The following is a 17,104-nucleotide window of genomic DNA, read 5'->3' as shown; positions in this document are numbered from 1 at the left end:
TTACAACAAGTAATGTTTAAGTTTTGTTTATTTTTGTTTTTAAAGAATTTTTGATTGTAAATTCTTACCCTACAAAAAAGCAAAATTGTCGCCAACGTCCATACCACGTTGAATACACCGGTTCTCGTCCGATCACCGAAGTTAAGCAACGTCGGGCGCGGTCAGTACTTGGATGGGTGACCGCCTGGGAACACCGCGTGATGTTGGCTTTTTGTTAGTTTTTTTTTTTAGTTTGACGGATTTGAAATAATTCAGTTTTCATTTTTCTATGTTCCTTTATTACAACAAGTAATGTTTAAGTTTTGTTTATTTTTGTTTTTAAAGAATTTTTGATTGTAAATTCTTACCCTACAAAAAAGCAAAATTGTCGCCAACGTCCATACCACGTTGAATACACCGGTTCTCGTCCGATCACCGAAGTTAAGCAACGTCGGGCGCGGTCAGTACTTGGATGGGTGACCGCCTGGGAACACCGCGTGATGTTGCCTTTTTTTAATTTTTTTTTATTTTTATTTGACAGATTTGAAATAATTCAGTTTTCATTTTTCTATGTTCCTTTATTACAACAAGTAATGTTTAAGTTTTGTTTATTTTTGTTTTGAAAGAATTTTTGATTGTAAATTCTTACCCTACAAAAAAGCAAAATTGTCGTCAACGTCCATACCACGTTGAATACACCGGTTCTCGTCCGATCACCGAAGTTAAGCAACGTCGGGCGCGGTCAGTACTTGGATGGGTGACCGCCTGGGAACACCGCGTGATGTTGGCTTTTTGTTAGTTTTTTTTTTTTTAGTTTGACAGATTTGAAATAATTCAGTTTTCATTTTTCTATGTTCCTTTATTACAACAAGTAATGTTTAAGTTTTGTTTATTTTTGTTTTTAAAGAATTTTTCATTGTAAATTCTTACCCTACAAAAAAGCAAAATTGTCGCCAACGTCCATACCACGTTGAATACACCGGTTCTCGTCCGATCACCGAAGTTAAGCAACGTCGGGCGCGGTCAGTACTTGGATGGGTGACCGCCTGGGAACACCGCGTGATGTTGGCTTTTTGTTAGTTTTTTTTTTTTTAGTTTGACAGATTTGAAATAATTCAGTTTTCATTTTTCTATGTTCCTTTATTACAACAAGTAATGTTTAAGTTTTGTTTATTTTTGTTTTTAAAGAATTTTTGATTGTAAATTCTTACCCTACAAAAAAGCAAAATTGTCGCCAACGTCCATACCACGTTGAATACACCGGTTCTCGTCCGATCACCGAAGTTAAGCAACGTCGGGCGCGGTCAGTACTTGGATGGGTGACCGCCTGGGAACACCGCGTGATGTTGGCTTTTTGTTAGTTTTTTTTTTATTTGACAGATTTGAAATAATGCAGTGTTCAATTTTCTATGTTCCATTTTAACAACAAGTAATGTTATAGTTTTGTATATATTTGTTTAGAAAGTATTTTGAATTGTAAATTCTTACCCTACAATAAAGCAAAATTGTCGCCAACGTCCATACCACGTTGAATACACCGGTTCTCGTCCGATCACCGAAGTTAAGCAACGTCGGGCGCGGTCAGTACTTGGATGGGTGACCGCCTGGGAACACCGCGTGATGTTGGCTTTTTGTTAGTTTTTTTTTTATTTGACAGATTTGAAATAATGCAGTGTTCAATTTTCTATGTTCCATTTTAACAACAAGTAATGTTATAGTTTTGTATATATTTGTTTAGAAAGTATTTTGAATTGTAAATTCTTACCCTACAATAAAGCAAAATTGTCGCCAACGTCCATACCACGTTGAATACACCGGTTCTCGTCCGATCACCGAAGTTAAGCAACGTCGGGCGCGGTCAGTACTTGGATGGGTGACCGCCTGGGAACACCGCGTGATGTTGGCTTTTTGTTAGTTTTTTTTTTAGTTTGACGGATTTGAAATAATTCAGTTTTCATTTTTCTATGTTGCTTTTTTACAACAAGTAATGTTTAAGTTTTGTTTATTTTTGTTTTTAAAGAATTTTTGATTGTAAATTCTTACCCTACAAAAAAGCAAAATTGTCGCCAACGTCCATACCACGTTGAATACACCGGTTCTCGTCCGATCACCGAAGTTAAGCAACGTCGGGCGCGGTCAGTACTTGGATGGGTGACCGCCTGGGAACACCGCGTGATGTTGGCTTTTTGTTAGTTTTTTTTTTTAGTTTGACAGATTTGAAATAATTCAGTTTTCATTTTTCTATGTTCCTTTATTACAACAAGTAATGTTTAAGTTTTGTTTATTTTTGTTTTGAAAGAATTTTTGATTGTAAATTCTTACCCTACAAAAAAGCAAAATTGTCGCCAACGTCCATACCACGTTGAATACACCGGTTCTCGTCCGATCACCGAAGTTAAGCAACGTCGGGCGCGGTCAGTACTTGGATGGGTGACCGCCTGGGAACACCGCGTGATGTTGGCTTTTTGTTAGTTTTTTTTATTTTTATTTGACAGATTTGAAATAATTCAGTTTTCATTTTTCTATGTTCCTTTATTACAACAAGTAATGTTTAAGTTTTGTTTATTTTTGTTTTGAAAGAATTTTTGATTGTAAATTCTTACCCTACAAAAAAGCAAAATTGTCGCCAACGTCCATACCACGTTGAATACACCTGTGGCGTTTCCCCACTGCGCATGCTAACTGCGCATGTCCGATGATAGGCGGATAATATGTCATTCAGTTAGAACTCGACAGCTAGCTAGTAAGGTGATGCTATGTATATATATGTAAATAAAGCATTGGAACAAATGTGTCTTTAGTGGTGACCCCGACGTGATTTTCTAAACTACTGAACCGATTTTTTGTCTGAAAAAGGAGTCAGTGCGAGCGAATATACCGAGATCCGACCGGAGCTACTCAAGGTCAGGCAATTTCTCAAGAAGCCTTCCTGCATTGCCTACGCCTGAAAGCTTCGGGCCCGTTAACGGCATCTTGCCGCCCGCCCGGTAAACCTATAAGGCTTATTTGTATACGATTTGAAGACATTCATCCGTATAAAGATATCATCATCCATGAAATATATGTGTTTCAAGAACAGCAAAATCGAGAATAGCGTAAATGCGTGAAAAAAGTGTGTCAGACAATGTCATTTGCGTAAGCTGCAAGTAAGCTTAAGCATCGAGCATATTATTTTTGGGTTGAAAAAAAACCGCCATGACATGTTAATATTGCATTGACGCTAGCGCCAGAGGAGTTAGCGACGAGTTACGAAAGCTTCGAAGTTGACATATCCCGGAAAAGACTTTTATCTTCGTTTATAATTTGTCAAAAATCAAACTCATGTCAGAGAGTAAGGAGGTTTAGAGTGTATAAATATAGCAACTATTTATATTGTTTCAAGAATCCTGTATATGTTTGTGCGATGAGTTTATATTTTTGTGTAAATAATTTTAGCCGGTGTATTATTTGTTTTCGCAATTGTTAATTCTTTTATATCGCAAAGGTTGCGATAATAGAGTAATAATATATTTTCTTTAATTAGCCTTGGAGTACGTAGAAGGGACAGTGTCGTATCCTTTCAACTGTGATACAGTGTCTTGGTTACTTCTGAATAATTGAAATTGTAATTATTATTTTTTTACATTGGGTGTGTTGTATTGATATGCATATTATCTATATGTTATTTTTATTTTGTATTGTACATTAATATTACACAGCTTTGCGCAGCGGTGGCAACGCCTGTTTCCCTTTCTACTTCACTACTCACTTATACATATATTACAGCGTTTTTTTTTTTTTTCTCTTCTTTGATTATTTTTGCATTTAGTATCATGGCGACTCCAGAAGAGCAAATCCATCTTCTTCAGGAACAATTGAAATTACTGCAAGCAAATGATAAACAAGTCATGGCTGCGTCGGCGAAATTACCACCATTTTGGACTGACAAGCCTTCTGTATGGTTCGGGCAAGTTGAAGCACAATTTGAGATTTCCGGTATAACACAGGAACGCACGAAATATAACTATGTAGTTGCGGCTTTAGAAAGTCAAGTGGCAGGCGAAATAGCAGATATCATAGAGAATCCACCAAAAGAGGATTGTTACCAGTATTTAAAAACAGAGCTTATTAATCGCCTCTCTGCATCAAGAGAGCAAAGACTACGCAGACTATTAGGCGACGAAGATATAGGGGACAGAAAACCATCCCAGTTTCTTCGTCACTTACGTGGCTTAGCTGGTTCTGTTTTAAAATGTGATGACATTATTCGGCAATTATGGTTGAAACGTCTCCCGACTAGTATACAGTGTATACTTGCTACGCATGAAGATATGCCATTGGAGAAAGCAGCGGATATGGCTGATAAAATAGCTGAGGTGGCTAGTCCGGTGACTGTACAAGCTGTACAAGGACCATCATCAGAGATGACTGATCTTCTTTTGCGTATCGATGCCCTCGAAGCGCGTTCAAGGAAATCCAGATCGCTCTCAAGGCCACGGGGGTTAAATATAAGATCCCGATCAGCGTCTCGAGCACCTACCGGATTCTGCTGGTACCACAGAACGTTTGGCAGGAATGCTAAACGATGTACTACTCCTTGTAATTGGAAGAATTCGGAAAACCAAATGAGCAGTCAGTAAGTGCGGCGACTGACTGCGATCCAAGCATTAGCCGCCGTTTGTTTGTAACAGATAAAACAACAGGTCGGAGATTTTTAATAGACACAGGTAGCGATCTTTGCTGTTTTCCTCATAGGTTAACAAAGGGTCGCTCAACATCCAGCTACCAGCTATCTGCTGCGAATGGCAGTGTTATTAAAACCTATGGCAGTATCTCCTTGCGTCTTGACTTTGGATTACGTCGTAGTTTCCTTTGGGATTTTACTGTTGCCGATGTTGAATCACCTATAATAGGGTCAGACTTTCTAAGTTACTATAATCTTCTTCCCGATCTTCGTCACAAACGGCTCATCGATGGCAACACTAGTCTGTCAACCGCTGCATTAGTCGCCCATGTCAATCAGGTTAGTGTCAGATCAGTATCCCTGGATAATAGCTCACCCTTTTCCAGGCTTCTTCTAGAGTTTCCAGACTTAACTCGACCTCCTGGGTTTCCACGACTAGTTAAACACAATACCGTACATCATATAATAACAACAGATGGTCCACCGGTTTCATGTCGTCCACGAAGATTGGCTCCTCGCAGACTGATCGCGGCTAAGAAAGAATTTGAAGATATGGTAAGGTGTGGGACTGCTAGGCCATCGAAAAGTCCTTGGGCCTCACCTTTACATATGGCCAGAAAAGGAGAAAACGGATGGAGACCCTGTGGAGACTATAGAGCGCTTAACGCTAGGACTATCCCAGACCGATACCCTGTTAGGCATATAGCTGATTTCTCCCATAGCTTAGCTGGGTCCAATATTTTCAGCACAATAGATTTAGTGAAGGCATATCAACAGGTGCCAGTGAATGAGGCTGATATTTGCAAGACAGCTATCACTACGCCCTTTGGATTATTCGAGTTTCCCTTCATGACATTTGGTCTTCGAAATGCAGGGCAAACATTCCAGCGTTTTATCGATGAGGTCGTGAGGGAACTCGATTTTTGCTACCCATATGTCGATGACGTGTTGGTCTTCTCTAAGTCCCCAGAACAACACCTAGAACACTTAAGAACTTTATTCCAGCGGCTAACCGCTTATGGCGTTGTAATTAATGCAGCGAAATGTACCTTTGGAGCTAAGGAAGTGACCTTCTTGGGCTATCGAATCAACAGGTATGGTACATTTCCACCTCCGGAGCGCATCAAAGCTCTTCAAAATTATCCCTTACCGAAAACTGTACAGGGTCTTCGGAGATTTTTAGGCATGATAAACTTTTACCGAAAATTCCTCCCAAATGCTGCAGAGCTGCAAGTGCCACTCATTCATGTTCTGACGGACTCGAAGCTCACTGGAACCAAACCGGTACCGTGGACTCCAGAGCTAGAACTGGCGTTTCAAAACTGTAAGGATAGCCTTAGCAAGGCTACCCTTTTGGCTCACCCTGTCGCTAATCCCACTCTTGGATTATTTACCGACGCCTCTGCAATGCAAGTTGGTTCATGTCTCCAACAAAGAGTTAGTGATCACTGGGAGCCTCTAGCTTTCTTCAGTAAGAAATTGACCGCGAAGCAAACTCAATGGCCTGCGTATTACCGTGAACTTCTTGCAGTTTATGAGAGTGTTCAACATTTCCGGCATTTTTTGGAAGCTCATCATGTCACCATTTATACCGATCATAAGCCGCTGGTGTACGCTTTCAAACAGAAAAGAGAAAAGCTCCCGCCGATTCAACTGAATCAATTGTCCTTCATTTCACAATTCACGACAGATGTCGTTCATGTTAAAGGAGCCGAAAACATAGTGGCCGATACACTATCACGCATCGAGTCTATTTCATTCGACGATAGTTATCGTGCTCTAGCTAAAGAACAAGAATCGGATGAAGAGATCAAAAATGCCATTGATAATTCGTCGTTACGATTACAAAAATTTTCCATACCAAATTCTGATTTATTTCTTTTTTGCGACATATCCACTGGCAAACCACGTCCCTTTGTTACGCCCTCTTTCCGTCGTGAGTATTTCAATAAGCTCCATAATCTTAGTCATCCAGGCGCGCAAATATCAGCACGTTTAGTTGCTGACCGTTTCGTTTGGCCAGCTATGAAGAAAGACTGTAGGAAATGGGCCAAGGAGTGCATAGCATGCCAGCGCAGCAAAGTGTCCAGGCATACCTGGACACCAACAGGAGGATTTACAACTCCTACAAACCGTTTTCGTCATGTCCATGTGGACATAATTGGCCCCATGCCGAGCAACAAGGACTATAGATACTGCCTCACCGCAGTTGACAGATTTACTCGGTGGCCAGAGGCGTGGCCAATGAAAAGCATTACTGCGGAGGAGGTTGCTGAAACATTTATGGCTGGATGGGTTGCTCGTTTTGGGGTTCCTGCAACTGTTACTACGGATCAGGGACGTCAGTTTGAATCGTCTCTATTCAACGCGTTGCTGAGCCATTGCTCGGTAAGCCGAACCCGTACCACTAGCTATCACCCTTGTGCGAACGGAATGGTAGAAAGGTTTCACCGCCAGCTCAAAGCAGCCCTTATGTGTCATGGAGGTACGTGGTTTGGCGCGCTGCCCTTGGTTCTCCTTGGAATGAGAGCAGCACTAAAAGAAGATCTCGGGGTCTCCACAGCAGACCTCGTTTATGGAGAACCTCTTCGTCTGCCCGGCGAGTTCATTTCTCCTTCACCTAACACACACACTCCTTCAGTCACTGATTTTGCGTCAGATCTGAGAAGTCACATGGCCAGCATAAATCCTGTTCCGGCGAAGCATCATTCAGAAAGACGACCATTCATTTTTAAAGATCTTGACAAGGCAACTCACGTTTTTTTGAGAGATGATGCAGTGAGGACATCATTGAAGCCACCATATACCGGTCCACATCCAGTTGTAAGCAGGGACGATAAGAATATTGTTATTACAATCGGAAACAAGAACACAAAAGTTAGTCTAGACCGAGTCAAACCGGCGTATGTTGAAGAGCCTTTGACACCAGACTCTTTTTCCTCTTTTCATTGTCCTTCGACTGTCAATTCTCCCTCAAAATTAAGTACATGTATTCCACCATCTAGTTCACATACATCTCAACCATCACCGAAGAGCGACACTCACGATTACATATCACGTTCAGGTCGCAAGGTGCGTTTTAAATTGCCCATTAAGACATAACATCTATCATGTTCCCTCTTTGAATTAAAAAAGTTATGTTATCTTTTTCTCTTTAAGCAACATTCTTTAAGTAGGGGTCATTTTACACCGTGGGGGGGTACTGTGGCGTTTCCCCACTGCGCATGCTAACTGCGCATGTCCGATGATAGGCGGATAATATGTCATTCAGTTAGAACTCGACAGCTAGCTAGTAAGGTGATGCTATGTATATATATGTAAATAAAGCATTGGAACAAATGTGTCTTTACACCGGTTCTCGTCCGATCACCGAAGTTAAGCAACGTCGGGCGCGGTCAGTACTTGGATGGGTGACCGCCTGGGAACACCGCGTGATGTTGGCTTTTGTTAGTTTTTTTTTTTTTTAGCTTGACAGATTTGAAATAATTCAGTTTTCATTTTTCTATGTTCCTTTATTACAACAAGTAATGTTTAAGTTTTGTTTATTTTTGTTTTTAAAGAATTTTTCATTGTAAATTCTTACCCTACAAAAAAGCAAAATTGTCGCCAACGTCCATACCACGTTGAATACACCGGTTCTCGTCCGATCACCGAAGTTAAGCAACGTCGGGCGCGGTCAGTACTTGGATGGGTGACCGCCTGGGAACACCGCGTGATGTTGGCTTTTTGTTAGTTTTTTTTTTTTTAGTTTGACAGATTTGAAATAATTCAGTTTTCATTTTTCTATGTTCCTTTATTACAACAAGTAATGTTTAAGTTTTGTTTATTTTTGTTTTGAAAGAATTTTTGATTGTAAATTCTTACCCTACAAAAAAGCAAAATTGTCGCCAACGTCCATACCACGTTGAATACACCGGTTCTCGTCCGATCACCGAAGTTAAGCAACGTCGGGCGCGGTCAGTACTTGGATGGGTGACCGCCTGGGAACACCGCGTGATGTTGGCTTTTTGTTAGTTTTTTTTATTTTTATTTGACAGATTTGAAATAATTCAGTTTTCATTTTTCTATGTTCCTTTATTACAACAAGTAATGTTTAAGTTTTGTTTATTTTTGTTTTGAAAGAATTTTTGATTGTAAATTCTTACCCTACAAAAAAGCAAAATTGTCGCCAACGTCCATACCACGTTGAATACACCGGTTCTCGTCCGATCACCGAAGTTAAGCAACGTCGGGCGCGGTCAGTACTTGGATGGGTGACCGCCTGGGAACACCGCGTGATGTTGGCTTTTTGTTAGTTTTTTTTTTTTTTAGTTTGACAGATTTGAAATAATTCAGTTTTCATTTTTCTATGTTCCTTTATTACAACAAGTAATGTTTAAGTTTTGTTTATTTTTGTTTTTAAAGAATTTTTCATTGTAAATTCTTACCCTACAAAAAAGCAAAATTGTCGCCAACGTCCATACCACGTTGAATACACCGGTTCTCGTCCGATCACCGAAGTTAAGCAACGTCGGGCGCGGTCAGTACTTGGATGGGTGACCGCCTGGGAACACCGCGTGATGTTGGCTTTTTGTTAGTTTTTTTTTTTTTAGTTTGACAGATTTGAAATAATTCAGTTTTCATTTTTCTATGTTCCTTTATTACAACAAGTAATGTTTAAGTTTTGTTTATTTTTGTTTTTAAAGAATTTTTGATTGTAAATTCTTACCCTACAAAAAAGCAAAATTGTCGCCAACGTCCATACCACGTTGAATACACCGGTTCTCGTCCGATCACCGAAGTTAAGCAACGTCGGGCGCGGTCAGTACTTGGATGGGTGACCGCCTGGGAACACCGCGTGATGTTGGCTTTTTGTTAGTTTTTTTTATTTTTATTTGACAGATTTGAAATAATTCAGTTTTCATTTTTCTATGTTCCTTTATTACAACAAGTAATGTTTAAGTTTTGTTTATTTTTGTTTTGAAAGAATTTTTGATTGTAAATTCTTACCCTACAAAAAAGCAAAATTGTCGCCAACGTCCATACCACGTTGAATACACCGGTTCTCGTCCGATCACCGAAGTTAAGCAACGTCGGGCGCGGTCAGTACTTGGATGGGTGACCGCCTGGGAACACCGCGTGATGTTGGCTTTTTGTTAGTTTTTTTTTTTTTAGTTTGACAGATTTGAAATAATTCAGTTTTCATTTTTCTATGTTCCTTTATTACAACAAGTAATGTTTAAGTTTTGTTTATTTTTGTTTTTAAAGAATTTTTCATTGTAAATTCTTACCCTACAAAAAAGCAAAATTGTCGCCAACGTCCATACCACGTTGAATACACCGGTTCTCGTCCGATCACCGAAGTTAAGCAACGTCGGGCGCGGTCAGTACTTGGATGGGTGACCGCCTGGGAACACCGCGTGATGTTGGCTTTTTGTTAGTTTTTTTTTTTTAGTTTGACAGATTTGAAATAATTCAGTTTTCATTTTTCTATGTTCCTTTATTACAACAAGTAATGTTTAAGTTTTGTTTATTTTTGTTTTTAAAGAATTTTTGATTGTAAATTCTTACCCTACAAAAAAGCAAAATTGTCGCCAACGTCCATACCACGTTGAATACACCGGTTCTCGTCCGATCACCGAAGTTAAGCAACGTCGGGCGCGGTCAGTACTTGGATGGGTGACCGCCTGGGAACACCGCGTGATGTTGGCTTTTTGTTAGTTTTTTTTTTATTTGACAGATTTGAAATAATGCAGTGTTCAATTTTCTATGTTCCATTTTAACAACAAGTAATGTTATAGTTTTGTATATATTTGTTTAGAAAGTATTTTGAATTGTAAATTCTTACCCTACAATAAAGCAAAATTGTCGCCAACGTCCATACCACGTTGAATACACCGGTTCTCGTCCGATCACCGAAGTTAAGCAACGTCGGGCGCGGTCAGTACTTGGATGGGTGACCGCCTGGGAACACCGCGTGATGTTGGCTTTTTGTTAGTTTTTTTTTTTAGTTTGACAGATTTGAAATAATTCAGTTTTCATTTTTCTATGTTGCTTTTTTACAACAAGTAATGTTTAAGTTTTGTTTATTTTTGTTTTTAAAGAATTTTTGATTGTAAATTCTTACCCTACAAAAAAGAAAAATTGTCGCCAACGTCCATACCACGTTGAATACACCGGTTCTCGTCCGATCACCGAAGTTAAGCAACGTCGGGCGCGGTCAGTACTTGGATGGGTGACCGCCTGGGAACACCGCGTGATGTTGGCTTTTTGTTAGTTTTTTTTTTTAGTTTGACAGATTTGAAATAATTCAGTTTTCATTTTTCTATGTTCCTTTATTACAACAAGTAATGTTTAAGTTTTGTTTATTTTTGTTTTGAAAGAATTTTTGATTGTAAATTCTTACCCTACAAAAAAGCAAAATTGTCGCCAACGTCCATACCACGTTGAATACACCGGTTCTCGTCCGATCACCGAAGTTAAGCAACGTCGGGCGCGGTCAGTACTTGGATGGGTGACCGCCTGGGAACACCGCGTGATGTTGGCTTTTTGTTAGTTTTTTTTATTTTTATTTGACAGATTTGAAATAATTCAGTTTTCATTTTTCTATGTTCCTTTATTACAACAAGTAATGTTTAAGTTTTGTTTAGAAAGTATTTTGAATTGTAAATTCTTACCCTACAATAAAGCAAAATTGTCGCCAACGTCCATACCACGTTGAATACACCGGTTCTCGTCCGATCACCGAAGTTAAGCAACGTCGGGCGCGGTCAGTACTTGGATGGGTGACCGCCTGGGAACACCGCGTGATGTTGGCTTTTTGTTAGTTTTTTTTTTATTTGACAGATTTGAAATAATGCAGTGTTCAATTTTCTATGTTCCATTTTAACAACAAGTAATGTTATAGTTTTGTATATATTTGTTTAGAAAGTATTTTGAATTGTAAATTCTTACCCTACAATAAAGCAAAATTGTCGCCAACGTCCATACCACGTTGAATACACCGGTTCTCGTCCGATCACCGAAGTTAAGCAACGTCGGGCGCGGTCAGTACTTGGATGGGTGACCGCCTGGGAACACCGCGTGATGTTGGCTTTTTGTTAGTTTTTTTTTTAGTTTGACGGATTTGAAATAATTCAGTTTTCATTTTTCTATGTTGCTTTTTTACAACAAGTAATGTTTAAGTTTTGTTTATTTTTGTTTTTAAAGAATTTTTGATTGTAAATTCTTACCCTACAAAAAAGCAAAATTGTCGCCAACGTCCATACCACGTTGAATACACCGGTTCTCGTCCGATCACCGAAGTTAAGCAACGTCGGGCGCGGTCAGTACTTGGATGGGTGACCGCCTGGGAACACCGCGTGATGTTGGCTTTTTGTTAGTTTTTTTTTTTAGTTTGACAGATTTGAAATAATTCAGTTTTCATTTTTCTATGTTCCTTTATTACAACAAGTAATGTTTAAGTTTTGTTTATTTTTGTTTTGAAAGAATTTTTGATTGTAAATTCTTACCCTACAAAAAAGCAAAATTGTCGCCAACGTCCATACCACGTTGAATACACCGGTTCTCGTCCGATCACCGAAGTTAAGCAACGTCGGGCGCGGTCAGTACTTGGATGGGTGACCGCCTGGGAACACCGCGTGATGTTGGCTTTTTGTTAGTTTTTTTTATTTTTATTTGACAGATTTGAAATAATTCAGTTTTCATTTTTCTATGTTCCTTTATTACAACAAGTAATGTTTAAGTTTTGTTTATTTTTGTTTTGAAAGAATTTTTGATTGTAAATTCTTACCCTACAAAAAAGCAAAATTGTCGCCAACGTCCATACCACGTTGAATACACCGGTTCTCGTCCGATCACCGAAGTTAAGCAACGTCGGGCGCGGTCAGTACTTGGATGGGTGACCGCCTGGGAACACCGCGTGATGTTGGCTTTTTGTTAGTTTTTTTTTTTTTTAGCTTGACAGATTTGAAATAATTCAGTTTTCATTTTTCTATGTTCCTTTATTACAACAAGTAATGTTTAAGTTTTGTTTATTTTTGTTTTTAAAGAATTTTTCATTGTAAATTCTTACCCTACAAAAAAGCAAAATTGTCGCCAACGTCCATACCACGTTGAATACACCGGTTCTCGTCCGATCACCGAAGTTAAGCAACGTCGGGCGCGGTCAGTACTTGGATGGGTGACCGCCTGGGAACACCGCGTGATGTTGGCTTTTTGTTAGTTTTTTTTTTTTTAGTTTGACAGATTTGAAATAATTCAGTTTTCATTTTTCTATGTTCCTTTATTACAACAAGTAATGTTTAAGTTTTGTTTATTTTTGTTTTTAAAGAATTTTTGATTGTAAATTCTTACCCTACAAAAAAGCAAAATTGTCGCCAACGTCCATACCACGTTGAATACACCGGTTCTCGTCCGATCACCGAAGTTAAGCAACGTCGGGCGCGGTCAGTACTTGGATGGGTGACCGCCTGGGAACACCGCGTGATGTTGGCTTTTTGTTAGTTTTTTTTATTTTTATTTGACAGATTTGAAATAATTCAGTTTTCATTTTTCTATGTTCCTTTATTACAACAAGTAATGTTTAAGTTTTGTTTATTTTTGTTTTGAAAGAATTTTTGATTGTAAATTCTTACCCTACAAAAAAGCAAAATTGTCGCCAACGTCCATACCACGTTGAATACACCGGTTCTCGTCCGATCACCGAAGTTAAGCAACGTCGGGCGCGGTCAGTACTTGGATGGGTGACCGCCTGGGAACACCGCGTGATGTTGGCTTTTTGTTAGTTTTTTTTTTTTTAGTTTGACAGATTTGAAATAATTCAGTTTTCATTTTTCTATGTTCCTTTATTACAACAAGTAATGTTTAAGTTTTGTTTATTTTTGTTTTTAAAGAATTTTTCATTGTAAATTCTTACCCTACAAAAAAGCAAAATTGTCGCCAACGTCCATACCACGTTGAATACACCGGTTCTCGTCCGATCACCGAAGTTAAGCAACGTCGGGCGCGGTCAGTACTTGGATGGGTGACCGCCTGGGAACACCGCGTGATGTTGGCTTTTTGTTAGTTTTTTTTTTTTTTGTTTGACAGATTTGAAATAATTCAGTTTTCATTTTTCTATGTTCCTTTATTACAACAAGTAATGTTTAAGTTTTGTTTATTTTTGTTTTGAAAGAATTTTTGATTGTAAATTCTTACCCTACAAAAAAGCAAAATTGTCGCCAACGTCCATACCACGTTGAATACACCGGTTCTCGTCCGATCACCGAAGTTAAGCAACGTCGGGCGCGGTCAGTACTTGGATGGGTGACCGCCTGGGAACACCGCGTGATGTTGGCTTTTTGTTAGTTTTTTTTTTTTTAGTTTGACAGATTTGAAATAATTCAGTTTTCATTTTTCTATGTTCCTTTATTACAACAAGTAATGTTTAAGTTTTGTTTATTTTTGTTTTTAAAGAATTTTTGATTGTAAATTCTTACCCTACAAAAAAGCAAAATTGTCGCCAACGTCCATACCACGTTGAATACACCGGTTCTCGTCCGATCACCGAAGTTAAGCAACGTCGGGCGCGGTCAGTACTTGGATGGGTGACCGCCTGGGAACACCGCGTGATGTTGGCTTTTTGTTAGTTTTTTTTATTTTTATTTGACAGATTTGAAATAATTCAGTTTTCATTTTTCTATGTTCCTTTATTACAACAAGTAATGTTTAAGTTTTGTTTATTTTTGTTTTGAAAGAATTTTTGATTGTAAATTCTTACCCTACAAAAAAGCAAAATTGTCGCCAACGTCCATACCACGTTGAATACACCGGTTCTCGTCCGATCACCGAAGTTAAGCAACGTCGGGCGCGGTCAGTACTTGGATGGGTGACCGCCTGGGAACACCGCGTGATGTTGGCTTTTTGTTAGTTTTTTTTTTTTTAGTTTGACAGATTTGAAATAATTCAGTTTTCATTTTTCTATGTTCCTTTATTACAACAAGTAATGTTTAAGTTTTGTTTATTTTTGTTTTTAAAGAATTTTTCATTGTAAATTCTTACCCTACAAAAAAGCAAAATTGTCGCCAACGTCCATACCACGTTGAATACACCGGTTCTCGTCCGATCACCGAAGTTAAGCAACGTCGGGCGCGGTCAGTACTTGGATGGGTGACCGCCTGGGAACACCGCGTGATGTTGGCTTTTTGTTAGTTTTTTTTTTTTAGTTTGACAGATTTGAAATAATTCAGTTTTCATTTTTCTATGTTCCTTTATTACAACAAGTAATGTTTAAGTTTTGTTTATTTTTGTTTTTAAAGAATTTTTGATTGTAAATTCTTACCCTACAAAAAAGCAAAATTGTCGCCAACGTCCATACCACGTTGAATACACCGGTTCTCGTCCGATCACCGAAGTTAAGCAACGTCGGGCGCGGTCAGTACTTGGATGGGTGACCGCCTGGGAACACCGCGTGATGTTGGCTTTTTGTTAGTTTTTTTTTTATTTGACAGATTTGAAATAATGCAGTGTTCAATTTTCTATGTTCCATTTTAACAACAAGTAATGTTATAGTTTTGTATATATTTGTTTAGAAAGTATTTTGAATTGTAAATTCTTACCCTACAATAAAGCAAAATTGTCGCCAACGTCCATACCACGTTGAATACACCGGTTCTCGTCCGATCACCGAAGTTAAGCAACGTCGGGCGCGGTCAGTACTTGGATGGGTGACCGCCTGGGAACACCGCGTGATGTTGGCTTTTTGTTAGTTTTTTTTTTATTTGACAGATTTGAAATAATGCAGTGTTCAATTTTCTATGTTCCATTTTAACAACAAGTAATGTTATAGTTTTGTATATATTTGTTTAGAAAGTATTTTGAATTGTAAATTCTTACCCTACAATAAAGCAAAATTGTCGCCAACGTCCATACCACGTTGAATACACCGGTTCTCGTCCGATCACCGAAGTTAAGCAACGTCGGGCGCGGTCAGTACTTGGATGGGTGACCGCCTGGGAACACCGCGTGATGTTGGCTTTTTGTTAGTTTTTTTTTTAGTTTGACGGATTTGAAATAATTCAGTTTTCATTTTTCTATGTTGCTTTTTTACAACAAGTAATGTTTAAGTTTTGTTTATTTTTGTTTTTAAAGAATTTTTGATTGTAAATTCTTACCCTACAAAAAAGAAAAATTGTCGCCAACGTCCATACCACGTTGAATACACCGGTTCTCGTCCGATCACCGAAGTTAAGCAACGTCGGGCGCGGTCAGTACTTGGATGGGTGACCGCCTGGGAACACCGCGTGATGTTGGCTTTTTGTTAGTTTTTTTTTTTAGTTTGACAGATTTGAAATAATTCAGTTTTCATTTTTCTATGTTGCTTTTTTACAACAAGTAATGTTTAAGTTTTGTTTATTTTTGTTTTTAAAGAATTTTTGATTGTAAATTCTTACCCTACAAAAAAGAAAAATTGTCGCCAACGTCCATACCACGTTGAATACACCGGTTCTCGTCCGATCACCGAAGTTAAGCAACGTCGGGCGCGGTCAGTACTTGGATGGGTGACCGCCTGGGAACACCGCGTGATGTTGGCTTTTTGTTAGTTTTTTTTTTTAGTTTGACAGATTTGAAATAATTCAGTTTTCATTTTTCTATGTTCCTTTATTACAACAAGTAATGTTTAAGTTTTGTTTATTTTTGTTTTGAAAGAATTTTTGATTGTAAATTCTTACCCTACAAAAAAGCAAAATTGTCGCCAACGTCCATACCACGTTGAATACACCGGTTCTCGTCCGATCACCGAAGTTAAGCAACGTCGGGCGCGGTCAGTACTTGGATGGGTGACCGCCTGGGAACACCGCGTGATGTTGGCTTTTTGTTAGTTTTTTTTATTTTTATTTGACAGATTTGAAATAATTCAGTTTTCATTTTTCTATGTTCCTTTATTACAACAAGTAATGTTTAAGTTTTGTTTAGAAAGTATTTTGAATTGTAAATTCTTACCCTACAATAAAGCAAAATTGTCGCCAACGTCCATACCACGTTGAATACACCGGTTCTCGTCCGATCACCGAAGTTAAGCAACGTCGGGCGCGGTCAGTACTTGGATGGGTGACCGCCTGGGAACACCGCGTGATGTTGGCTTTTTGTTAGTTTTTTTTTTATTTGACAGATTTGAAATAATGCAGTGTTCAATTTTCTATGTTCCATTTTAACAACAAGTAATGTTATAGTTTTGTATATATTTGTTTAGAAAGTATTTTGAATTGTAAATTCTTACCCTACAATAAAGCAAAATTGTCGCCAACGTCCATACCACGTTGAATACACCGGTTCTCGTCCGATCACCGAAGTTAAGCAACGTCGGGCGCGGTCAGTACTTGGATGGGTGACCGCCTGGGAACACCGCGTGATGTTGGCTTTTTGTTAGTTTTTACGTCGATTTGAAACCTTTATAGGAAAAAATGTTATTTAGTCATTCATTGCTAAAGAATCCCAATTTAA

General features: G+C 38.7%; 41 non-coding genes across 41 annotated transcripts; all 41 read left to right on the top strand.

Annotated features, from left to right (window-relative positions):
- The first annotated feature begins 90 nt into the window (after positions 1–90).
- LOC123721968 lies at positions 91–209 on the top strand. The gene has a single exon (XR_006756347.1). It is a non-coding gene; the product is annotated as a 5S ribosomal RNA (ribosomal RNA).
- Positions 210–369: 160 nt separating this feature from the next.
- Positions 370–488, top strand: LOC123721988. Its single transcript, XR_006756367.1, has one exon. It is a non-coding gene; the product is annotated as a 5S ribosomal RNA (ribosomal RNA).
- Positions 489–650: 162 nt separating this feature from the next.
- On the top strand, positions 651–769 carry LOC123721978. The gene has a single exon (XR_006756357.1). It is a non-coding gene; the product is annotated as a 5S ribosomal RNA (ribosomal RNA).
- A 162-nt stretch (positions 770–931) lies between these two features.
- On the top strand, positions 932–1,050 carry LOC123721967. Its single transcript, XR_006756346.1, has one exon. It is a non-coding gene; the product is annotated as a 5S ribosomal RNA (ribosomal RNA).
- A 162-nt stretch (positions 1,051–1,212) lies between these two features.
- Positions 1,213–1,331, top strand: LOC123721966. Its single transcript, XR_006756345.1, has one exon. It is a non-coding gene; the product is annotated as a 5S ribosomal RNA (ribosomal RNA).
- Positions 1,332–1,489: 158 nt separating this feature from the next.
- On the top strand, positions 1,490–1,608 carry LOC123721965. The gene has a single exon (XR_006756344.1). It is a non-coding gene; the product is annotated as a 5S ribosomal RNA (ribosomal RNA).
- A 158-nt stretch (positions 1,609–1,766) lies between these two features.
- On the top strand, positions 1,767–1,885 carry LOC123721964. The gene has a single exon (XR_006756343.1). It is a non-coding gene; the product is annotated as a 5S ribosomal RNA (ribosomal RNA).
- Positions 1,886–2,044: 159 nt separating this feature from the next.
- LOC123721963 lies at positions 2,045–2,163 on the top strand. Its single transcript, XR_006756342.1, has one exon. It is a non-coding gene; the product is annotated as a 5S ribosomal RNA (ribosomal RNA).
- Positions 2,164–2,323: 160 nt separating this feature from the next.
- On the top strand, positions 2,324–2,442 carry LOC123721962. The gene has a single exon (XR_006756341.1). It is a non-coding gene; the product is annotated as a 5S ribosomal RNA (ribosomal RNA).
- Positions 2,443–8,247: 5,805 nt separating this feature from the next.
- On the top strand, positions 8,248–8,366 carry LOC123721960. The gene has a single exon (XR_006756339.1). It is a non-coding gene; the product is annotated as a 5S ribosomal RNA (ribosomal RNA).
- A 162-nt stretch (positions 8,367–8,528) lies between these two features.
- LOC123721959 lies at positions 8,529–8,647 on the top strand. The gene has a single exon (XR_006756338.1). It is a non-coding gene; the product is annotated as a 5S ribosomal RNA (ribosomal RNA).
- Positions 8,648–8,809: 162 nt separating this feature from the next.
- LOC123721958 lies at positions 8,810–8,928 on the top strand. Its single transcript, XR_006756337.1, has one exon. It is a non-coding gene; the product is annotated as a 5S ribosomal RNA (ribosomal RNA).
- Positions 8,929–9,091: 163 nt separating this feature from the next.
- Positions 9,092–9,210, top strand: LOC123721957. The gene has a single exon (XR_006756336.1). It is a non-coding gene; the product is annotated as a 5S ribosomal RNA (ribosomal RNA).
- A 162-nt stretch (positions 9,211–9,372) lies between these two features.
- On the top strand, positions 9,373–9,491 carry LOC123721956. The gene has a single exon (XR_006756335.1). It is a non-coding gene; the product is annotated as a 5S ribosomal RNA (ribosomal RNA).
- Positions 9,492–9,653: 162 nt separating this feature from the next.
- Positions 9,654–9,772, top strand: LOC123722040. Its single transcript, XR_006756419.1, has one exon. It is a non-coding gene; the product is annotated as a 5S ribosomal RNA (ribosomal RNA).
- Positions 9,773–9,934: 162 nt separating this feature from the next.
- Positions 9,935–10,053, top strand: LOC123722039. Its single transcript, XR_006756418.1, has one exon. It is a non-coding gene; the product is annotated as a 5S ribosomal RNA (ribosomal RNA).
- A 161-nt stretch (positions 10,054–10,214) lies between these two features.
- LOC123722038 lies at positions 10,215–10,333 on the top strand. Its single transcript, XR_006756417.1, has one exon. It is a non-coding gene; the product is annotated as a 5S ribosomal RNA (ribosomal RNA).
- A 158-nt stretch (positions 10,334–10,491) lies between these two features.
- Positions 10,492–10,610, top strand: LOC123722037. Its single transcript, XR_006756416.1, has one exon. It is a non-coding gene; the product is annotated as a 5S ribosomal RNA (ribosomal RNA).
- A 160-nt stretch (positions 10,611–10,770) lies between these two features.
- Positions 10,771–10,889, top strand: LOC123722036. Its single transcript, XR_006756415.1, has one exon. It is a non-coding gene; the product is annotated as a 5S ribosomal RNA (ribosomal RNA).
- Positions 10,890–11,049: 160 nt separating this feature from the next.
- LOC123722034 lies at positions 11,050–11,168 on the top strand. Its single transcript, XR_006756413.1, has one exon. It is a non-coding gene; the product is annotated as a 5S ribosomal RNA (ribosomal RNA).
- Positions 11,169–11,320: 152 nt separating this feature from the next.
- LOC123722033 lies at positions 11,321–11,439 on the top strand. Its single transcript, XR_006756412.1, has one exon. It is a non-coding gene; the product is annotated as a 5S ribosomal RNA (ribosomal RNA).
- Positions 11,440–11,597: 158 nt separating this feature from the next.
- On the top strand, positions 11,598–11,716 carry LOC123722032. Its single transcript, XR_006756411.1, has one exon. It is a non-coding gene; the product is annotated as a 5S ribosomal RNA (ribosomal RNA).
- A 159-nt stretch (positions 11,717–11,875) lies between these two features.
- Positions 11,876–11,994, top strand: LOC123722031. Its single transcript, XR_006756410.1, has one exon. It is a non-coding gene; the product is annotated as a 5S ribosomal RNA (ribosomal RNA).
- Positions 11,995–12,154: 160 nt separating this feature from the next.
- On the top strand, positions 12,155–12,273 carry LOC123722030. Its single transcript, XR_006756409.1, has one exon. It is a non-coding gene; the product is annotated as a 5S ribosomal RNA (ribosomal RNA).
- A 162-nt stretch (positions 12,274–12,435) lies between these two features.
- Positions 12,436–12,554, top strand: LOC123722029. Its single transcript, XR_006756408.1, has one exon. It is a non-coding gene; the product is annotated as a 5S ribosomal RNA (ribosomal RNA).
- A 163-nt stretch (positions 12,555–12,717) lies between these two features.
- On the top strand, positions 12,718–12,836 carry LOC123722028. The gene has a single exon (XR_006756407.1). It is a non-coding gene; the product is annotated as a 5S ribosomal RNA (ribosomal RNA).
- A 162-nt stretch (positions 12,837–12,998) lies between these two features.
- LOC123722027 lies at positions 12,999–13,117 on the top strand. Its single transcript, XR_006756406.1, has one exon. It is a non-coding gene; the product is annotated as a 5S ribosomal RNA (ribosomal RNA).
- Positions 13,118–13,279: 162 nt separating this feature from the next.
- On the top strand, positions 13,280–13,398 carry LOC123722026. Its single transcript, XR_006756405.1, has one exon. It is a non-coding gene; the product is annotated as a 5S ribosomal RNA (ribosomal RNA).
- Positions 13,399–13,560: 162 nt separating this feature from the next.
- Positions 13,561–13,679, top strand: LOC123722025. Its single transcript, XR_006756404.1, has one exon. It is a non-coding gene; the product is annotated as a 5S ribosomal RNA (ribosomal RNA).
- Positions 13,680–13,841: 162 nt separating this feature from the next.
- Positions 13,842–13,960, top strand: LOC123722023. The gene has a single exon (XR_006756402.1). It is a non-coding gene; the product is annotated as a 5S ribosomal RNA (ribosomal RNA).
- Positions 13,961–14,122: 162 nt separating this feature from the next.
- LOC123722022 lies at positions 14,123–14,241 on the top strand. The gene has a single exon (XR_006756401.1). It is a non-coding gene; the product is annotated as a 5S ribosomal RNA (ribosomal RNA).
- A 162-nt stretch (positions 14,242–14,403) lies between these two features.
- LOC123722021 lies at positions 14,404–14,522 on the top strand. The gene has a single exon (XR_006756400.1). It is a non-coding gene; the product is annotated as a 5S ribosomal RNA (ribosomal RNA).
- Positions 14,523–14,684: 162 nt separating this feature from the next.
- Positions 14,685–14,803, top strand: LOC123722020. Its single transcript, XR_006756399.1, has one exon. It is a non-coding gene; the product is annotated as a 5S ribosomal RNA (ribosomal RNA).
- A 161-nt stretch (positions 14,804–14,964) lies between these two features.
- On the top strand, positions 14,965–15,083 carry LOC123722019. Its single transcript, XR_006756398.1, has one exon. It is a non-coding gene; the product is annotated as a 5S ribosomal RNA (ribosomal RNA).
- A 158-nt stretch (positions 15,084–15,241) lies between these two features.
- Positions 15,242–15,360, top strand: LOC123722018. Its single transcript, XR_006756397.1, has one exon. It is a non-coding gene; the product is annotated as a 5S ribosomal RNA (ribosomal RNA).
- A 158-nt stretch (positions 15,361–15,518) lies between these two features.
- LOC123722017 lies at positions 15,519–15,637 on the top strand. Its single transcript, XR_006756396.1, has one exon. It is a non-coding gene; the product is annotated as a 5S ribosomal RNA (ribosomal RNA).
- A 159-nt stretch (positions 15,638–15,796) lies between these two features.
- Positions 15,797–15,915, top strand: LOC123722016. Its single transcript, XR_006756395.1, has one exon. It is a non-coding gene; the product is annotated as a 5S ribosomal RNA (ribosomal RNA).
- Positions 15,916–16,075: 160 nt separating this feature from the next.
- Positions 16,076–16,194, top strand: LOC123722015. Its single transcript, XR_006756394.1, has one exon. It is a non-coding gene; the product is annotated as a 5S ribosomal RNA (ribosomal RNA).
- A 160-nt stretch (positions 16,195–16,354) lies between these two features.
- On the top strand, positions 16,355–16,473 carry LOC123722014. Its single transcript, XR_006756393.1, has one exon. It is a non-coding gene; the product is annotated as a 5S ribosomal RNA (ribosomal RNA).
- Positions 16,474–16,625: 152 nt separating this feature from the next.
- LOC123722012 lies at positions 16,626–16,744 on the top strand. Its single transcript, XR_006756391.1, has one exon. It is a non-coding gene; the product is annotated as a 5S ribosomal RNA (ribosomal RNA).
- Positions 16,745–16,902: 158 nt separating this feature from the next.
- LOC123722011 lies at positions 16,903–17,021 on the top strand. The gene has a single exon (XR_006756390.1). It is a non-coding gene; the product is annotated as a 5S ribosomal RNA (ribosomal RNA).
- Positions 17,022–17,104: the final 83 nt, after the last annotated feature.

Source organism: Papilio machaon, chromosome 18 (genome assembly GCF_912999745.1).
Source record: "Papilio machaon chromosome 18, ilPapMach1.1, whole genome shotgun sequence".
In the NCBI taxonomy this organism is placed as follows: Eukaryota; Metazoa; Arthropoda; class Insecta; order Lepidoptera; family Papilionidae; genus Papilio; species Papilio machaon.
Note: the sequence above shows the minus strand (reverse complement) of the source record. Positions and strands in the feature narration are given on the sequence as shown.